The following is a 21,270-nucleotide window of genomic DNA, read 5'->3' as shown; positions in this document are numbered from 1 at the left end:
GGGATTCTGTTTGCTTCACTGTTGTGTGTATTTTTGATAATATTCACCAATATGTCTTGATTTAGAGTATAGCTGCCGGCACATGTTGATATGAAGTTAGAGAAGGCTTTGTAAACAGGTATGAGAGTCACTTCTTCACTAATTGTTTTTCACTGGCCGGCCTCTCTCTATTTTTTTTTTTAAATCTATGAGTAGACATTCCCTAAGAACGTATCTTAACATGTAGAAGCAGTTGATTGAATATGTTGAATCAGGGTTTTGGGGTGCATCCATGTGTACTTATTTATTTGGGCCGAAGAATTTCTCCTTTGAAATTAAATTAGTAGAAAGAATGAAGCAAGTGGGTTTGGCACAGTTCAACGTGTCATTAAAAGAGGGACAGTAACAATGAACAATCAGAAAGAACCACAGTAGAAACAGATTGCAGACTATCCATCTGAAGTAAGGTTGCTCGGGAAATAGGGGAAGCGGGCACTGCTCTTGGATCTCCACCTTCCCATTCACGGTCCCTTCGCTGGGCAGACACTGTAGTGGGCAAACCACAATGGGAGACACCTGTCAACACTACCAATAGAATACAGTGAATTAAAGAGTCATAGAGAAATACTTGAACTAAATATTCCAGATAAGAGTAAAGCAATAACAAGTGGGGTTTTTCTGTTTATTTAATTTTAACGATGAGCATCGAAATCTGTGTCAATAAATTTTTAATCAAATTCTTTCTTTTTGATCTATATTTATAATTTCTTTTGTTTCTCAACATAATAAAAAAAATGTAACATGTTGTTTTGGGTTGTATCTTAAATGCCCCCTTAGGTCCATGTATTAAAGGTTTGGTTGCCACCCTGATACTATTTGGAGGTAGAACCTTTAAAGAGGTATATTTTCAACCATGCTTAGTGGTAATTGTTAAGTTGGAGCTTAAGCCCCAGCCCCTTGCATCTATCTTAGTTCCCTGACCCTGAGAGTTAGCACTCTGGACCCCAAATCCCAGCAGGCCAGGTCAGGACCACTCCCAAAAATATTTAAGTGAACTCCCCAAAGAGGAACATGTGGTCTCCTTTTCTTCCTCCTGGCGGTCACATAGTACAGCTTCCCGGTTCCCCCATTAGGGCCACCCGAGAGTGCAGAACTCCCATTAAACCTGGATATCTCTTAATTTGACTTGTTTTGATTTGGCTTGATTGGGAATTTGCATCGGGGGAGAGCTCGCATTAGGAAAACATTCCTAACATCTTGGAGGTCCCACTGAGACAGGGCAGGCCTTTGTTGAAAGCCCCCCTAGTCTACAATTCGAATTCTCCATGCCACATTTAAACCGGCTTCTGAGCTACAGTGGCTACATCTTGGTGAGTCCCTTTTCTTGTCTATGTCATTGGGTTTTGGGGGGACCCGTTTGTATATATTTTTGTCGTTTTTCAGATTCCTGTCAAAGTTGCAGCCCATGTCAGGGGTTCAATTCCCAGCGGAGGTCAGACCGGCAAGACCGGGCTCGGCTGAGGTGGAAATCTGTTTGTTTTGGGATGCCAGGCATTCAATTTCCACGGCCCCATTTGGACCTAAGAGCCATTTTGGTGGACGTGCTGGAGTGGACTTAGGTCATGTGGTTGGGCATAGACTTTAAAATGGGCACTTATAGTTCAAAGCCAGGTCCACTGTTTCCCCTGTAATGCCTCTTACAAAAAGTCTTTTAAAACTGAGCCTGTCTGATACAATCTGTCCCAAATGGCTAATTTCCCTATGTACTAAGTCTTGAGCTTACCACCCTCGGGGACCTAAAAAAAATATATTTTTGTCACCTTTAAAGACAAATGGACAGAGCTTATATGTCCAAGGTTTTTTGTCTCTGCGCTCTTGCTTTGCCACCCTTAGTAGCCAGTGTCTCACAGCACCATGCTGCCAGAGGCACTGGCCCCTCCCCAACTCCCTCAAGCCCAAACTTCCCACTCCCTCCGGCAGAACAACATTCTTTCCCCTCCCTTCCTGTAGTGAGTGGAGAAGCGGGCTGCATTCCTGGCGCCTGGCCGCCCGAATGGCTAGCTTATGCCCCGAAATAATTACATGGAAACTGTATTCTTTTAAACACTGCTTGGCCCATTAGTTTTAACCTCTTATTGGCTAGCTCTTACATATTGATCTAACCCATTTCTAATATTCTGTGTAGCACCACGAGCTGGTTTACCAGGAAAGATCTTAACCTGCGTCTGTCTGGAGTGGGAGAATCATGGCGACTGCCTGACTTGGCTTCTTTCTCCCAGCATTCTGTTCTGTTTACTCTGCCTATCTAATTTTCTGTCCTATGAAAGGGTCAAGGCAGTTTCTTTATTTAACCAATGATATCAACACAAAGCAGAAGACTCCCACATCACCTTTCCAAATTCAGAGGTTCAAGGTCAACTTCAACCTTTCCGTCCCCCTCCTACCTCACCACTCCACTCCTCTGCACACTGGGCTAGCCCCTCCCATGCTCGCTCCCTTTTCTCTTCCAAATCTCTCTCAGATAAAAAAGCAGCTAGGTTCTTTTTCTACTAATCCTTCTGCTTACCCATTTTTTCCTCAGTCAGTACCAGATATTAGAAAAGAGTTAAGAAAGGTTGAGGATGGTCCCCAAACTCCTATACGAGTACTGGTGAAAATGGCCTTTAAAGTTTTTAATGCCCGAGAAAAATCAGCTGAGTCTTCCGGACAGACAAAGCTACAGGCCCAGGCCTTAGCAGCTGCCCTATGGTCACAGAAATGGGGACAAGGGAAACCAGTCACAAGGCTCTATCCTGGTAAACCTCAGCCTAAGTCAACCTCACAGGCAACCTATTTCAAGTATGGCATAAATGGTCACGTAGCACGATATTGCACTACAACTGCTCCGAGGTTGTGCCTTCTCTGCCAGCAACCTGGACACTGGAAATCACAATGCCCCCATGTGGGCTTGTCCTCTATGCCAAGCCACGGAGGTCAAGCCTCATCACCATCGGCAAGTGAAACTGTGCCAGGCTTCAAACGTCTCAGCCTTGCAGAGGATTGATGCTGCCCAGACTTGGTTTTTCCCATAACCCTATCCAAGCCTAAGGTAAAGCTGCAGGTAGCAGGTAAATCCATTACTTTTCTATTGGACATAAGAGCTACCTATTCTGTTCTGACTTCTAACTTGGGCCTTACATTCCCCTCACCTATTTCAGCTATGGGTGGGGGTAGACGAGACCCATTCCTCCCCACTTAAAACTTTGCCACTGCCCTGCATTCTTGCAGGACAATTTTTTCTCTCATTCTTTCTTAGGGATACCGGCTTGCCCAGCACCTTTACTGGGAGGAGATATCCTTAGCCACTTCCCCAAAGCTTTGTTCTGCTTCTTGGAGCCCCTTTTAATACCACCCATCTCCAAGATTCTATTTTACAGGTTCACTTCTCCTGCCAGAAGTGTGCCCAGGCCAGCCCACAAGGGGTTCTCTACATACGTCAGTCTCTACACCAGCTTCACGGACACCAACTGGGCAAAGATTGGCAGGTTAATTTCACCCATATGCCTACTCATAAAAAACTTGGTTATCTCTTAACACTTGTGGACACTTTTACAGGATGGATAGAAGTGTTTCCAGTCTCCAGGGAAACAGCAGATGTGGTAGCTCAGGTACTCCTGGACTACATCATTTTTTGTTTTGGTGTCTCACAAGCCATCTAGACGGATAATGGACTCATCAGGCAACAGCTAACCAAGCTCTCCTTTGAACTCAGGTTATCTTGGCCCTTCCTTCTCCCCATTGCCCTGACTCGCCTCACGGCTACCCCACATCCCCTATGGGCCTGAGCCCTTTTGAGCTGCTTTATGGCAGGCCTGTTCTCCTTAACCATCACCTCCCAGTTCAAATTCCTCCACTGGCAGGGTATCTACACTACCTCTCCCTTTTAAGGTCCCTTCTCTGTTCACACACTGACAGTTGTCTTCTTGCCGCCACACCAGTGGACCCTAATGTCCCTAAACCTGTTCAACTCTCCATAGGTGACAGAGTACTCCTCAAACAGTTAACTCCTAGGTCTCTTGAACCTTGATGGACAGGGCCTCACATGGTAATCCTTACCATTCCCTCGGCTGCTAAGCTCCTGGGATACCCATGCTGGTACCATCTCTCCAGGCTCAAGCAGGCACCTACTCAAGACACTTGACACCTGCCTTCTCATCTCCCCCAAGGAACAGATGCCTGGCATCTCCAGAATGACAGTACATGGGATGTCTTTCCAGCCACACCTCTCACTGAACATGGACACCTAGCTCTCCCCTTCCCCACATCGCCCCATGCCCGCAGGAAGTAGCCAGATTTGAGTTTATGCCCTTTTTTCCAAAGATAGCCTAAATGTTTGTCATAATTACCACTCCAATTTTCTGTCACCCCTATATCCAAAGAGTCTGGAATATTAAGTTGGGAGCTTAGGTCCCAGCCCCTTGCATCTATCCTAGCTCCATGACCCTGAGAGTTAACACTCTGGACTCCAAATCCCAGCAGACCACTCCCAAGAATATTTAAGTGAACTTCCAAAAGAGGAACATGTGGTCTCCTTTTCTTCTTCCGGGTGGTCAGTGGTCACGTTGCGTGGCTTCCCGGTTCCCCCACTGGGGCCACCTGAGAGTGCAGAACTCCCATTAAACCTGGATATCTCTTAATTTGGCTTGTTTTGATTTGGCTTGATTGGGAATTTTGCATCGGCAGAGAACTCGCATTAGGAATATTCCTAACAGTAATATAACTTGATACAGATTTTTTTCCTGGGGAAGTTTGTCAGTTTAAAAGCACACCTACTCTTTGATGCAGTGGTTACACTGTTGGAGATCTGTATCACAGAAAAGCAGAGTATGAGAACACAGAATCTTGGAGAGTCATTGTAGCTTAATTTTTGAAGAATATTACATAATCAATCTAAAATATTTAGCAAAAAATGTTTTTTAAAATGCCAGCTATGGCATGGTTCTGCAATATCATATAGTGAAGGCATTAGGTCTACAATGACATAACAGAAGATGGTAAAAATCTGTACAGGACAATCTCTAGGACCATAATATATATATGTCATGGTTCATTGGAGAGAGATACATATGTGTGTGTGCTAAAAATCTGGGAAAAGGAAAATGTGCTTGTTTACAATGGTTACAGAGTGGAAGTAGAGAAGAGCTGAATGTTGGGACTCTCACTGTTTATGTATTTGAACAGTAATACTTTTTAATTTATTTTAATAATTAGGTGTATTAGTTAGCTTTCCAATAAGACAAAATAGCTGGAGGAAAATCAGTCTACAAAGAAGGAGTTATTTGGCACTTAGTTTCAGTCTACAGTTGTGTGGCTCTGCTGTCTTTGGGTTTGTGGCAAGACGAGATGCCATGGTAGAGCCTTACGTGAGGCCTCTCTTTCATATCTAATTAATATTGAGTACTGATTTTCATTTTGTCCATTTGATGAGTTTTGAAGTTTCAGTTTTTGTTTTTACTTCTGCTTTCGTATGATGACAGCAGTTACAAAACAACTCTAGTTCAGAATTACATATAATAAAGGGTTATTTATTTAGGGGTAGACTCACTGATCACAGTCCCAGACCACAGTCCTCTGCACAAACAGGGAACAGGAACCGAGAGCCGGAAGTGAGAGAGTGAGCACATGCTTTACAACTGCATTTACAGTATAAGAGACCATACCCAAGTGGGCTGGTTTCTTAAAGGCTATTGGCTGAAGGAGCTCTCATAGCATTCTTACGTCTTACTGAAAGCAAATGTCTACTTATGTGACTGGTAACAGACATTCTTCTGTGAAGTATTTGATATTTACTTGGCATTTTCTTGTGAAATTATACCAACTCTTTTCATGTCAGAAATAATAACTTATTAGAGATAAAAATATAATGTCTATGCCCCAGAAAAATTAACTTGCAAAAGAGTATGTGTGACACAATATACATGTAGGTACGTTTTTACTCAGTTTTCTTGCAATTTATTGCAAAATTTTTAATATATATACACTTATAATATATATTACACATATATAGTCAAACCTAAACATTTTCTGTTTGTAGCTTCTGAGTCCCATGCCTTCAATAGAAAGCCTCTTGCACAATCCAACTTATCTTCAATAATCATAAACATATTAATTTTTTATTAAGATAAAAGTTGTTAAGTTAATATTTAGATCATTAATCTAAATTTTCATTTTGCCTATATTTCAGGATGCTTTTTGAGACAGAGGCTGGCAATACAGCCCAGGCTAGACTCCAACTCATGATTCCTTTGTCTCAGCATCCTAAGAGAGATCACAAGCACGTGCCACTGTGACCTGCTCCCCAGATGTTCTTTGGTGCATCTTTTCCCCTTGCATTTGAAATATTTCTATGATCATGATTTAAAGGAGTGGAGGGTATGTGTGTGTTTACAATCTTGAGTTACATTTCATCTTAGACATCACTATTTAGTGTGTGTATGTGTTGTGTGTGCCCGTGTGCATATGTGTAGAAGTAAGTGCAGGACAAGGGTCTTCCTCCTCTATTGCTCGCCATCCTATTGCCTTGAGACAGGGTCTCTCACTAAACCGGAGTTGTCTGTGAATTCTGGGACTTGCCTCTATCTCCCAACAGATGCTAAAGGTTATAGGTACCCACATTCCTGACATTTTGTGTGTATTTGGGGTTTGGATTCACCCTTATACTTATAGAGTATTTGTGCCCACTCAGTCATCTCACTGGCTCCATCACCTTGAAATTCTTGACACACATACTAGCGCTAAGGAAATGTGTCTCTAAGTTCTGCAGAAAACCATGGAAACAGGTTATCTGAGACACAGCCTTACCAGAGAAGATAAGGATTTTGAAAGAATATCCTTAAGCCTCCCTCAAATCAAGAACTCAGGACTGTGGTGGGGGTAGACACAAGACACTTACAATTACGGTTCTCTGGTACAATTATGACACTCAAGAAATAAGGGAAAATGGATAGATAGGCTTTGTGGAGAGCACAATAAAGGTATCAAGCCAACCACTTTTCTCACTGGTAACTATAGTGTTTGTGGCCATAGATACACAATATATATGAGAACATTTTACAGATGCCCCCCACATATATGTGAACACACGCACACACACACACACACACACACACACACACACACATGTTCAGGTAAAACTGGGTATCTGAGTAAGCCCAGTCTATTGTGTCAGTGACAGATTCCCAGTTGTCTGTCATAGCTCACCACAGTTTCGCATGAAACCACCATGAGAAAAACCGAGGAAATGCACACGGAATCTTTCTGATGACTTAACTACTGCTTCCAGGACTCCAAGGTGCGAGCCACACAGAGGGCAGAGGAGTGGTGCAGTTAGTGAGAGCCCAGTGCCTAGGATTTGTTTAGAGTCATTGGAGCAATGAGTAGGTCCAAGTGCAGAGGGCCATGACTGGTCACAAGGCAGCGGGTTTAGGGATCACTTGATGGGTCCTAGTGTATTCATTTAGCTGCTCTATCAACTCTTGTGAACACTTACACCCTCCAAATAGAAGTAAGGGGAAATTTTCTGACATTATATTACAGTAAACAGAATCAGAGAATTAACAGTAAAGTGAAGTTGGATTTTTCCATCTAGCCCAAGCCTGTCAGTTCATGTATACAAACAAGGCCCAGAAATGCAGCTGGCTTCCAGGGAGTCCAAGGCACGGGCTGACACTGCAGGCACCACTCTGTACTGTTGTAGAGCATTTATCCTTTGAACTGAAACTTTCCCTTCTGGAAGAAGGAGGGGACTCATAAGAATCAACTAAATAGAATCTCACCAAAGTTACAAGAGTCCCAGAGCTCCTCTCCAAGGTTACATAAGCACAAACAATGGCCGGAGAAGAAGGCCCCCCTGGCGGACTGCCTGCAGGTAGGGTAGGAAGCTCAGTGGATAGGGCATCTCTAAGAAGCCAGGGTAGAGTTCACAGGTTCAGTGGCCTTTGTGTCGCATATGCAGGTTTACCCGGACAGATCTGAGGGGAACTCTTCCTTGGCTCTCCTGTGTTGCTCTTTAGGGACTGAATAAATGTTTGTCTACTTCAGCTCAGGAGAAGTCACTCAACAGCTGTACTGTCTCTTCTCAATACTCCTACAATGAATTTTGGCTAATACTCAAAACAATAACATTTTAGTCTAATGTTTTGCTTTTTTCATTATGCAGTGTTTTAAATATTTGGATTTACTTAATTTCATATTAAGAGTTATTAGGAAAAGATCTAACAATACATTTATTTTCCTCAAAATGTTACAAATTCATTAAATGAGAAGAAATCTATGTTCAGAAAATTATATTCATTCATGGAGCTAAAAGATTAAGTAGTTCACATTAATTATAGAAACCTTTATTTTATTGAATTCAATTAACAATAAGTTGACAGTGATCTCTCATTTAGTAAATCTGATATGAATTAAGCTTAACAACTAAATCCCATTAAGTAGGGATCATGCTGAAGACACTTCATAGATATTTTATTAAAAGCAAATCCAAATAGAATGTTGAGCTTTGGAAATGAGATCTGTATCTGGGTTTATCCTACAGGGAGAAGTAATTAAGGGGAGAAAAGGTAAACTCCTATCACTAATAATCTCTTACTCCTACCGAGCAGGTGTAAGGATGAGCTCTGTGTACAAAGTCCTGCAAGGAAAAAAGGGTCAACTTATTCATCCTCTGCCAGGTCTTGCATTCAAACCTAATGCCAGAGGTTCAAAGGCATAGCCATGAGCCAAGGAGGGGCAGTGGGCCCATGCTGGTTCCAAGGCTGTCTTGTGCTACGTTCATATGTAGTCATATACAGCATCTACTCATAACTGCAAGATATGCTATGTAATGAATTATTTGATAAGATTCTGAACCCATAACCATGTAGTATTTTCAGAAATACAGACTGATGAAGCCTTCTGACAGACCCAATGAAAACGTAGTTATTGAATAAAAAAGTTATGATAATATTTAATCTGAGGTATAGAAATAATCTGTGGGACTTGAAGCAATCAGCTCTTAGTTTTTCCATGGCTCATCATTTTACTGTGGGTGGTCTTTTCGCTCTCTTAATTACTGGAGTGACTGTTTTCATGACCGCTATAGCTTTTGAGATAGTGACTATCACCAGAAGCTTTGCAAATGACGTCATTTCCTTAGAAATGCACAGGTTGTATCCGGCACATAGTGGGGCAGAGCTCCATACAAGGCAGGCAGCCCTGGAACCACAGTGGTCACAGATGGTCCACAGGGGCACCTTAGCTGGCTTGTCTTTACCACAGTTGTTATCACCAGAACTACCAATGTAAGAAGAAAGGGGAGCTGGGATGTTTTGCTAGCCTTTTATATCAGCATTATTATGACCACTGTGGGTTCCCACCTAGAGGCAGATTCTCTCTCCAGTGTAAAATTAAATCCTTCTCTGCAGATTGTGTGCTGAAGGGGGAGACAGAGGGAGGGACCAAAAAACCCAACAGAGCACATCTGGCAGTTTTCTGGATGTTTATAGCTATCCCAATCTTGTGGTTCTTAGTTCTTGTTTTCCTTAAAGACCACACAGGAGACAGCAACCCTGCTAATGCCTGGAGCTAGGAAGCAAGCAAAAAGGCTGGGTGCAGGGGACAACTGTGGAAGAAGCTGACTATTTGAGCCATTCTAGAGCGCTCAGCTGTGGCAAGAAAAAATACTGCTTCACAGTACTCTGGATGTTAAAGGCAATTATCCCTTCCATCATACAACAGTTTACTTTCCCATAAACAAAACAAAACAAAAAGGAGGGCTCATAACAGCCCTTTTAAAGAGCAGATTCTCTTCTTTTATAATCTCTGCATAGCGAAGTGCAAGAAAATTAGTAGGATGAGGAATTTGGAAATCTGAAGTTCCTTATGTAAATAATGACAAACTAAAGAAAGATGCACAATTTTTAGGTATTTGACACTTCAAAACTCAGGTAGATGAGTTTCTTTTCAATTGCCTTTACATGCTCCCTAAGAAAGCAGCAACGGTAGAATTTATATGAAAAGTGATGTGCACTGTGTCATTTGTTCCTTTGCTCTAGGAAGGCTGTGCACAGTGACCCAGCAACTAAGAAACCAAGCCAAGACAAAAACCTAAGGCTTTAGTCTCTAAGGACTCCTACACTGTGCAACGATCATCAGATACTTAGGGACACTGAATGTCAAACAGATGTGTTCCTGGGTTCTACTCTCAAACTTCTGACTCACAAGTGCTAGGCTGAGACTGAAGGAATCACCTATCAGTGACGTTCCTGATGACGCTCCTGTAGGTGGTAGTGGGTGACACCAGGAAGCCCTGCCTCGCATCTGTGCAGAGGACCCACTCTGGGATTCTACCTAGGTCTGCAAAGTCGGCAGAGCTCAGTTAGCAAGATTCCAAAGAATGCCTTTACTAACATCTGCATTGCTCTCCTCTGAGGGGAAGCCTAAAAGACCTCCAGTGACTCCAATCCTCGGCTACCGCCTCTCTCCCAGCTCACTGTCCCTTTCCTTTATCGGATCCTATTCAAATTCAACCAGATTTCCCCCTTTCCTCACTTATTCTTTCACAATGGCCATTAGTGGTTTACTGTCTTTATTTTTCTATTGATTATACATCCACCATCAGATCTGCAACGGGTAACCTAATCAACAAGAATATCCAGTAGTAGAACTTGGGATAACAAAGAGGAATAATTTTTTTACCATGCATATACACACAAGTATGAGTGATTTGCCTTATGAGGTGGTCTATGTTTTAACTCCATATCTAGAAAATGCTTTATTGTTACCTTGCTACATAGTCAATTCATTTCCGTTGGACTTACCTCTAAGGAAAAGTAAGAACCAAGAGTTATTGTTTATTATATAATATCTTCTCAAAATATGAAGAAGTTTCCTATATTCAAATTTCCCTTCCTTATATTATGCAATCCTTTTACCTTCTCTTAGCTTCAGTTTCACAGAACTGCGATCTTTTTTTTTAAATGGTCAGATAATAAGTAGTTCAGACTTTTGGGCCATAGTAAGGTAGCTGTAACTGTACTATCAAGGTACTGACAATCCATGGACAAAAGGGGATGGAGAAATGGCTCAGGCTTTAAGAATGTGTACTGCTCTAACAGAGGATCCACATTCAGTTCCCAGTAGCCATGTCAAGTGATTCACAACCATTATTCTTCTAGCTGTTATTCTAGCTCCAGGAGATCTGGTGCCCTCTTCTGGACTCAATAGGTACCTGCACTCACAGGAGCATGTCCGTGGACAGACAGACAGACAGACACACAGACACACAGACACACACACACACACACACATGCACGCACACACTATTTAAAGTAAAGCTTTGAAAATGGACACAACTACACACTAGTAATATTCTATGAACAAAACTAAGCAGTGGTCCATATAGACATTCACTTGCCCACCCCTAAAAGTCCACCCAAGGATCTTTACTTAGTTATACTGTGTTTTGCAGAAACTACCTAAAGGCCTGAGCATATACTTGGTGAACTCCTTCTGCCCTTCTATTTTGTCCATACTAGGACATTACACTAATTTACCAAGGGCATAGGAGATGCTAAACCTTAAAGGGTAATGATAATTAAATCCAGTTGGCTACAGTTTGGCTGTGGCCATTTTCTAAAGGAACACAGCACTCCTTTAACTTAAGCAAATAGGATTTCAGATGTCATGATGAGTCAACTGCATTTTTTCATATATTAATAAAATTCTATCAGGTTGTGACACCCCAAAGGCAGGCTCTGGGGCACTCCATGCCTCTTGAAGCAGGCGCCCTCTCACTAGCCACACAAGCATCACCACCCCTGTTATCAAGGGTGTCCCCACAGAGCCTTCAGAAAGGCCATTCATCCCATCCCTATCCTCAAAACTCCCCGGGCTACAGCAAGCAACCAGGGTTCTATTTGTTTGTTGGTTTGCTTGCTTTTTTTTGTTGTTGTCTTATTTTGGTTTGGCTTTGGTCTTGGTTATTTCGAGGCAGGGTTTCTCTGAGTAGCCCTGACTGTCCTGGAACTCTACAGACCTCCACAGTGAGTTCCAAGAGTCTCTACCATTTATTAGGTGCAATGCTTATGCTGTGGCAAAAGTGTGGTTGTTGCTCTTAAATATTATTATGTTGTGACAAATAAGAGCAAAATAAAACTTTCACCTTTCTGCTGGGTCACCAAAAGACATCTAAAATCTCAGATTAAAAACATCAAGATTTTAGAGCAAGTAAAGCAAGTAAAGGACATGGAGTCTGGGTTTGAACTTGAATTGCACCCTGGCTCTCCTCTGGTGGGATGAGGATCAGAGTTTTAGTTTCTCTGCTTGTTAAAATAAAAGCCCTTTACTCTTACAGTCCCTGTGGCAGTTTGGATAAGAATGACCCACTTAGGTTCATATATTTAAGTGCCTAGGGAGTGGCATTATTTGAAAGGATTAGTAGGTGTGGCCTTGTTGGAAGAAGTGCATCATTGGAGGTAGGCTTGGAAATTTCAAAATCCCAAGTCAGGCCCTGTGACTCTCTGTCTTTCTGTGGCCTGCAGATCTGGAGATCCAGATGCAGATCTCTCAGCTCCTTCTCCAGCACATGTCTGCCTGTGTGCTGCCATGCTCCCTGCCATGATGATAATGGACTAAATCTTCTAACTGTAAGCGACCCCCATTTAAATGCTTGCCTTTATAAGAGTTGTCATGGTCATGGGTTTTCTTTACAGCAATAGAACACTGACTGAGATAGTCCCCTTATTCACTGTAATTAAATAAGGTACTGTGTAAAACTGCCTGGCACATAGAAAGTTAACTATTAACAATCATTCACCAACAAATGTTACAGAGTATCTCTATGCTCCAAATCAAGGGTCATGAAACCTTCTCTTGAGGGCTGGCAACAAAACTGTTGGGTTTTGTGCATGCTCTCAAAATATTCACAGCATGAAGGCAGCCTAGAAATATGCAAATTAGCAAGAGTGACTTTGTTCCAACAATACATTACTTAGGGACATTAAAATTTAAACTTCACATAATTTTAATGTGTCAAGAAATATTCTTTTTATTTTTAAACCATGTTTCTATAGCTGTGGGCTATATATAAATAGGCAACATGAAATCGAGTCTCCTAGAAATGGCAAGAAAGTTTCACCCATGATACCACAAAAACATAACTGCCCAAACAAGTCCTGATCAATCACAATATGGGCAGACACGGTAACTTGGAAGGGGGAATCTCACAGGACCCACCTTTACACAGAGACGCAGTAGCTCATGAGTGCTGGGAGGGAAAAATTAGTCTTCCCTAGTGATGAGCCCCCTAACTAGTATCTAACACAAGTAGTCAGCCCTGAAATCATATACATTCAAGCTAAACTAAATAGACTCAGAAGTTTCTATTTATGCATTTATGTACACATATATTAGTAACAACAATAATAAAAGAAAAAGAGACTATGAGTTTGAGATGGTATGAGATGGGATGAACGAGGAAGGGTTGGACGGAAAAAAGGAGAAGGAAATGAGTTACAGACCAATGTCTGCCAGGCCCTAGGATCTGGAAATCAGAGAGGATAGAAACAATACTCTGCCCTGCAGTGACGACATACAAATAACTGTCAAACAGTCACACAAATACCGTAAAATGATAATTATAACAGATGCAATTTAGATAAAATGTTCAATGTCTTTAGAGTATATGTAATTTAACCTCTTCTATGAATTTTATTTGTAAGACTACAATATTTTCTCCAGGTCTTCCATGTATAAACTGAGTTTTCTGTAGCAGCAAGCCTCTGCATATTTTAATCGCTCTGTTCCAGGGATCATGTTTATTTCAGTGATCTCATGACCTGTCCTGGCAGATTTTTAGCAGCTGTTTCAGTGAAACTGGACCGAACTGATGGCGAGAATTCCTCACCTTCATCTGGAAGTATCCAACGTCTTCCTAACTCCTGTGCAGCCCACTCTAGCTTCTGCATACACTCTGCTCTGTTCTTATGCCATTCTGACATCAGCAACAGCTTCTTTCTCATCCTTACACAAATCTATTTATCCCTGAGTATAGGTGTGCAAACAGGCAAGCCCAGGTTACTACATGGTGGCAGTGGGACATGGCACACATGTGAACAGGTTCCCCAGGCTAAGTGGAAGCCCTGGGACATAGTTACGAGAACAGGTGTGCCATGGCTACCAGTTGAATGCCCTGGGACATGGAAAGCATGCCAACAAGCCTACATACTGTGCCACATGGTGGTGCTGGGGCAAGGCAAATGTGTGAACAGGTGTGCCCTTCTCTATGCAAGGTTGGTCCTAATGTTCTGGGTGCTTTTCAGTAGATTGCTAGCCAGTAGATTGGTAGCTCATACCACCTCTAAGAGCAATATACACACAGGGGGACTAAGCTACCATTAGTAGTAAATTTAGGTCCATATTTATTAATTTCAAACTTGGGCAGGCAAATTTTGAAAAATCTGTTCGAACTTTGTTTTTATATTATACCTTGTCTTGTTTATTGGGTTTTCTTTCCAGGAATCATTTGAAGCTGCAAGTCTGAGAAACAGCAGCTGCACTAACTGAACAAGGCTGCACAAGGGACTATCCTGTTAAGTCCAGGGGACAGGTACACTGCACTGAGCTATGAACAGATGAGCTGGGCTCAGTTCATTTTTGGATGTTTCGATAATTCATAGCACCTGATTCTCCAACAAATGAGTGCAGTGAAGACACTAACACAAATCTATAATAAACACACAGCATACATACACTATAACACCAGTATATAAATGGATATATATGCAGTAATATGAGCGGTGGGCTGTTTCCCTCCATCCGGCTAGCTTTACCCGAAATAATTACACGGAAACTGTATTCTTTTAAACATTGCCTGGCCCATTAGTTCCAGCCTCTTATTGGCTAGCTCTTACATATTGATCTAACCCATTTCTGATATTCTGTGTAGCCCATGAGGTGACTTACCAGGGAAGATCTTAACCTGCGTCTGTCTGGAGTGGGAGAATCATGGCGACTCCTGACTTGGCTTCTTTCTCCCAGCATTCTGTTCTGTCTACTCTGCCTACCTAATTTTCTGTCCTATTAGGGCCAAGCAATTTTCTTTATTAATTAACCAATGAAAGCAACAGATAAATACAAGACCCACCTCCATCATATATATGTATAATCAGTAATATAAACAAAAGAGTCATTATTGTGCTCTTCCCCACATCTTGGTAGACTGTTCTGCAAACATGCTGGTACCCAGACTACTACTGTTCAGCAAAGTTATGGCAAAATTGATCTTTGTCCTCCTCTCTATGATTTTCATGGCCTTATTCTCCTCTTTTAGTCTTCTCATCTGATCTTCACAGTAAAGAGCTTGACAAAGTTGCCCGTGGTAAAGGCACAGCCTGGACACACTCATCTCCCAAGAATTTTTGCTCTCTTTTTTTTGGATTTTTTTTTCAAGACAGGGTTTCTCCGTAGCTTTTTGGTTCCTGTCCTGAAACTAGCTCTTGTAGTCCAGGCTGGCCTCGAACTCACAGAGATCCGCCTGCCTCTGCCTCCCGAGTACTGGGATTAAAGGCGTGCGCCACCACCACCTGGCTATGAGAAAGTTTCTTGACCAGAGACGCCTGCATGGATCACCAGCCATGTAGTCTGTGCAGCAGAGACTGTGGTCCCTAGGGAGGTGATGGTGGCTTTGCTGGAACCTCTTGACTACACGAACGAGAGGCAGGCTCTAGAAGTGACTGCACAAAAGGCCATGTGGACATGACAAGTGCCTCGTAACCACCTCTCCAAGATGACAGAATTACTCCAGCAAGGAGCAGCTTATCACCCAAATGCCAGACCCCATATGTCCCTATTACCAAGACACAACACTAGCAGTTTTGACTGCTTGCATTGCTAATGATAAATCAACATTTAACAGAAGTTTCCAAAGAAGAAAATAAAAGAAATTTAAGCTGGTAATACCGAGTCAACGTCTTTTCCTGGTTCCTCATCATGACAAATAATTATCTGCATAGTAAGAAAAATGCTAATTTTATTAAGATGATATCAGATGACACTTTTAGACTAACTTCTAAAATATTATACGAGTGATTTCATTTATCAGTTCTAACATCTTTGGGATCATTTGTGTACACAGTTACCATATTTAGAGAAATAAACCCAAATCCAGAACTGACTTGTTTTCTAAATGAATTGGGAAGTTGTCATTAAGAAGCATCTGCCACTTCACTGCATTCATGTAACACTCTTGTGCCTCTATAATGGACGGTTGAGCAGATGTCTTAAAGCGCTACACCCACAGCAATGCGTACCATAGAAAAGACTGGAGCTACAGCACAACTAATGATTCTAGTTCCTCGATAAATAGGTGAAATCCATCTTTATGCTCAACATGACAAAATAAATAAATAAATAAATAAATAAATAAATAAATAAATAAATAAATAAATAAAAAGCCTCCAGACCAAACGCCCACTGTCCCATGTACACCTATAGGGAATTTATAGATCAATTTCTTTGGGCAACAAAGGTCAAACTAAGAGAAGTTTCTTTTACTTTGAATGTGAAGCAAATGTCTTAAATCATTACCAGATTTAAAAAAAAATGAAACCTTAGCTAAGATGTTAAACTGAATATAGGCCTTGAATACAGGCAGCAGCAACAGGAAGGCCTACTGTGTTCACAATGACAGCTGGAAACCAGGAACATGCTCCTGTTACTCAAAACAGGACCCACTTTAACATTTAAATTGAAAACATGAAAAAACTGGTTAAGAACCACACAAAAGTCTGAAGGAGATGAAGGGTATACAAGGTGTATGAATTACATGTTAAGCAAATGAGACTCTTTACTATTGGGACCCTCTGAGAGACGAAAGACTTCTGCCTGAGCTGTTAGAAGGTGGGGCGTGTGTCCATTACATCTCACTACTTCCTGGTGGTGAGTTTCTTTGGGGTGTGATCTCCTAGAATCACAGGGCTGTCCCACTCTGGAGCAGGGTTTGCTCTAGCAATGTTAGAGGACACTTGTGTTAGGTCCCATGCATATGCCATTGATCGGTACTGGAACAGAAGTGACATGGAGCTATGAATAGATCTAAGACCACCGTCAATAAGCAGCCTAAGAGTCAGACAATAGTTTTCAGTCTCTTATGCAAAACTATGATATCTAAAGTGCTCTGAAAATTGTAGGAAATAACCAGCAACTAAGTTCAGACTAAGATGGACTTGGTGGCAAATTCTTATCTGAGGCTTTCTATAATATTTATCAATTCTACTTTGTATGAATAGAATTTGACTAAAGAAATATTAATGTCTGAGTATGGGGTACATCTAATATGCCACTAGGAATGTAATGTAACTTAGAATTTACTTTTATTTTATAAAATTATCATTTTATAAACTAAATATTATATAATTTTATTGTATTGCCTACCTAAAATTCTCCAAATTCTGAATCCCTATCAGTGCATGAATATTAGACATACATTTTTGATGTCTTCTATCTCTCTGCTGAATTTGTCTTAAAAATAAATAAAATAGGAAGAATTATATTAACCACCCCATGGCAGCTACCACTTTAAGAAATCCAGATAAAAAAGGAAAGGAGCTGATATAAAAGGGGGTAAAATCTAAAATTTAAGTATGGGAACTTTTCCTCTGGCTGAGATGACTGGAGCCCTCTCCTCAGCCCAGCCTATCACAGTTAACAACATAAACATCCCTACATGAAGTATTAGAGCTCTACACTTTCAGACTCCCTCAGGAAAGCATGAGAATTAACAAACATCTCATACATTAAAACTTTACCTCACTTAATTTCCATGTCAGCTTCTCCAGCTCAGATCTGGGCTTCAGAAACTCAAACTGATCGTCTAAATTATTAGTTATTAACATCTATTCATTCAATAAGTTCTTGAGCATATAGTTCATACCTAATGATATGCTAATTAGATTTCTTTAATTGGAAAAGAAGCCCCCTCAATTGTTACTATCACAACTATTTAATTCAATATGGTGGCAGAATTATGTAAACCATATCACAAGTGACTATAGCCCATGCATACTGTGGCAACAGCAATATGAACTCTGTAATGTTCAAGGAATCACAGAGAAAGACACCAATCTGAACTGAAAAGGCTACATGAAGTCTACATGAAGATGGCACTTAGCCTAAATAATGAATGATTCTAACCAGAAGCAATGCAGCCTCGGCTAATCTGTGCAGATGCAATGTAAAGAGAGATCTAATATGAGAGATGCTGAAGTCCATGGACAACGCAGCAAATTACCCTATTTTTCTGAAATGTATTATATAAGAAATCTGAAATAGGACAAAATTACTACCTTGATAACAAAATCAGAAAAAAGTACAAGAAAACTATAAATCAATAGTCTTTGTGAATATAGACATAAAATCCTTCCCAAAATTCCAGCAAACTCAACCTAACAATACATAATATCAAAATATGACCAAATTGAATTTATCACAAGAATGCAAAGTTAGTTCAAGACTTAAAAGTCAATTAGTTCACCAGAGTAACCAAATAAAAGATAAAATCCATAGAGCTTTCCTATAGAAGCAGAAAAAGCATTTGATTGAATTTATGATGAAAAACTTCCATCAACGAGGGAACAAAACAGATCTTCTTCTCCTAAGTAAACTGCACATTAAAAGTTCACTAGGGGTTTGGGAGGAATGGCTAAGTGGGAGAGCACTTGCTGTGTGAACATGAGGATGTAAGAGCAGAACTCCAACACACATATAAAAGCTGGGCACGACTTTAAGTGCCCACAAACCCAGCATTTGGGGTCACAGACAGGCAGTTCTGGAGAGCTCATTAGCAAAAGAGCCTCACCAAAATGGGGAGCTTCAAATCTTGTGAGAGACTCTGTCTCAACAGAATAGTGTGGAAAGTGATAAGACACTTGGCGTCCTCCTCTGGCTTCTGTATCAAGTGCATGGGCACATGCGCCTCTGTATACATGCACATATATGCATATAATACACATGCACATGCATACATGCACATACAAACACTACCCACTTTTTTTTTTAAAGAGAGAGAGAAAAATTCTATCAGGGATATCACTTTTAATAGTGAAACACTAAATAGCCTTTTCTAGGACCAGAAACTGTCCAACATTGTCTGGAGGTCCACTGCAATCAGGTAACAGGCGGGAAATGGGAAAATGAGGTCAGGAGACAGAGGGAGACAAGAAGATGGAAATGAGGAAGAGGGAGAAAGGAGAGAGGGAAGAGGGAGGCAGGGAGGGTGTGAAGGAGGGATGGAGACCGCAAATGCAAAGACACAACTGTTTCTAGAAGATAGTGGTTTGTATAGAAACCACGTGGGCCTCCAGAGCAACTATTTAAATACACATTCATTTTGCAAGCCGCAAAGTTCAATGTTAACATACAAAAGTCAATTGCAGTTTTATGTGTAAGAACAAGTAACTAAAAGATGAAACCTTTAGAAATTCCATTTATAATAGCACCCAAATCATAAAAGACTTAATCATAGGTTTAACAAAAGACCTGCATGGCTCTGTGCAGCTATACACAAAGTATTGCTAAGAGAACTCTTTTGGGGCCTACATAATCTGAGAAATATATCACAATCAGGAGACTCAGTATTGCTAGGATATAAAATTCTTTGAAAACTGATCTGGAAGATTCAATGCAGTTCCAAACAAAGCCCAGTAGGGGAGTGGGAGGCAATATACACTTAAATTTACCTTTCACTATACCCAGAATTGACAACATGGACATAAGCCCAATGCAAAGCTAAAAGCATGAAGTTCTTATAGTAGAACATGGAGCTGTGAGGGTGTGAGGGTGAGGTTCAGTGGGAGAACTATACCTATCATGTGCAAAGTTCTAGGTTTGCTCCCTAGCACCTTTCTATCCTCAAAGCAGGAAAAACAAACAACATAGGAGAAAATCTTTATGGTATTATGGTAAGCAAGGATTTCTTAGGACACAAACAGCATGACCGCATGACCCTCTGAAATTATAACGGTCTCTGTCAAAAGTAAATCTTTTGTCCTTATAAGAGTAGGAAACAAACGCAAGCCATAAAATGGGAATGAGCTCATAGCACACACTAAGAATAGTCAAGAATTCTTACGCTTAAGGAGACAAGACATCTATTTTCAAATATGCTAAAATATTGGACAAGCTGCAAACTAATGTCTATATTTCCTTTACTCACAACAGCCCCATGTGAAAAGTCGTAAATGTTCATCAGTGAAGGGTAAAGTGTACTCTACCACAAATAATCAGAACTTTTGATATGTGATATATGTAGGTGAATCTTGGGTTAATTACGCTAAGTGAAAGAAGCCAAGCACAGAGAATATATATTTTATTATTTCTTTCATATAAAATGCAATACAGAAGAAGAGGGAGGGAAAAAAGACAAATAATGGTAGCAATGCTTGAAAAAAAGGCCATAAGGATATTTTATACTTACCTAAAACTATATATAAGAATATAATATACAATATATAGTATAATACACATATATGTGTGTATACACATATACATATATTATACACACACATATATATATATATGTATAATAAAGTCATGTCACTTGGGCTGACACTAACACACAGACTAACTAACCACAACCTTTGGAGTTATGGGTCCGGTAGTCTAAGCAACTCCTAAAACAATATAATTATTTATGTTGCCCTTGGTTACCTCTCAGAGGCTGAAGGTTAAGTCCCTATTGCAAAAAGATCACACATCTTGAACAGAGGACTAGGAAGATTCACGCTGAATATGAGCTGAAAGTCTCTTCTCCAGGACTAGCTTTCATAGTAACAGGTGTTGTGCAAGCTTACAAGAGAGCGAGGCAATCAACAGTTCTACCCAGTAATGACATCTATGAACCACAATAATGACCAGCATGCCAAGAGGTCCCTGAAGGTGCAACAGTAGCACTCATAGTTAGTGGTAAATAACAGCTCTCTACTGGGACTTAACAACAGGAAGGAAAACTAGCCAATTACCAAAGTTACTCATTTACTCAAAAATAACTCATGGAGGAGATACACGACCACCACTTTAACTAGAGCAGCAGGATGCTTAACTGCATTCTAAAACGTATCTCTATTCCCACAGATAACTGTAGCTGTCACCCCTCAACAAAGAATCCTCCCTCAGAAGCAGATAGAGATCACCAGAAAAGACAATGGGTAAAAATTCAGTGATCAACCTGCATGGGGTGCTTAGCCCCAGTAGATACATTTACAACACAATTTATGC

General features: G+C 40.8%; 1 protein-coding gene across 4 annotated transcripts in view; it reads right to left on the bottom strand.

The window, feature by feature from the left end:
• Atg10 (autophagy related 10) overlaps positions 1–21,270 on the bottom strand; it is a 295,099-nt gene that overhangs the window by 113,401 nt on the left and 160,428 nt on the right. The window lies entirely within an intron of this gene.

Source organism: Microtus pennsylvanicus, chromosome 6 (assembly GCF_037038515.1).
Source record: "Microtus pennsylvanicus isolate mMicPen1 chromosome 6, mMicPen1.hap1, whole genome shotgun sequence".
Taxonomy (NCBI): Eukaryota; Metazoa; Chordata; class Mammalia; order Rodentia; family Cricetidae; genus Microtus; species Microtus pennsylvanicus.
The sequence above is the reverse complement of the archived record's forward strand: the minus strand, read 5'-3'. Positions and strand labels throughout refer to the sequence as shown.